This window comes from Marmota marmota, unplaced genomic scaffold, assembly GCF_001458135.2.
Source record: "Marmota marmota marmota unplaced genomic scaffold, marMar, whole genome shotgun sequence".
NCBI classification, from domain to species: Eukaryota; Metazoa; Chordata; class Mammalia; order Rodentia; family Sciuridae; genus Marmota; species Marmota marmota.
Window position 1 is genome coordinate 956,089 of NW_026000108.1, and position 876 is coordinate 956,964.

Sequence of the window (876 nt, forward strand, 5' to 3'; positions counted from 1 at the left end):
AGGGCGGGCTGGCAGCTGGCCCTGGACGTGCTCTGAAGAGAGGGCTGGGGCTCCCAGGCCTGGAGTGGAAAAGGCCCTGCGGCGTGGACTACCGGCCCTGAGCAGCAGCGCCGGGCGCCGGCAGGTGTGCCCCGGGTGGTGGGAGGAGGGAGCCATCCCGGCTTCCCGCCCGGGGCGGCGGACAGAGCTTTCAAGGAATTTTGGCAGAGGGAAGCAAAGCACGTGCCGGCTGGTGGGCGACCTTTAGGCTGGGCAAAGTCACGCCGCAGAGGGGGAACCGGGCGCCTCACCCCGCCGACCCCGCCCCTACCCCGCGCGCCGCGTCGTGACACCCAACGCCTCCGCCCCGGCTCCCCTCCCGCCCGCGGTACCAAGGCCCAGACAAGCCCGAGGCTCCCACCTGGGCCGCCCTCGCTGACCTTTCAGGGGCAGGGCCGCGAGCCTCCTGGCGGACGTGCCGTGCTGTCCAGGCTCAAACCTCTCTCTGGGTCAGAGTTTCCTAGCGAGTTGTCGACCCAGACGTCCTGCCGCTTTTACACCGCGGCGCCTTTAAGGACTTGCTGCGCCCTCCTGCTTCATTTTTCTCGCGCCTCGACCTCCTAGGGTAGCCCCGCCTCGCAGGGAGCGCGCCAGAGTCACTGCGCGAGGTCGGCCTCACCCTAGCGCCTGCGCTATCGAGACGAGGGTTGCCTCGCTCCGGGCCTTGAAGGGGTGGGCGGGGTCTCCTCCGGAAGGGGCGGGGAGATGGTGGTGCCTCGCGCTGTAGGTGTGGTGGTTGCAGAACTGACCTTTGCTCCCACGCCGCGGTATCAGGGAGCCAATGGCTTCAAAGCTCCGGGACGCGTGGTGGGCGGCGGGGGCGGGGCCTCTGCCGGA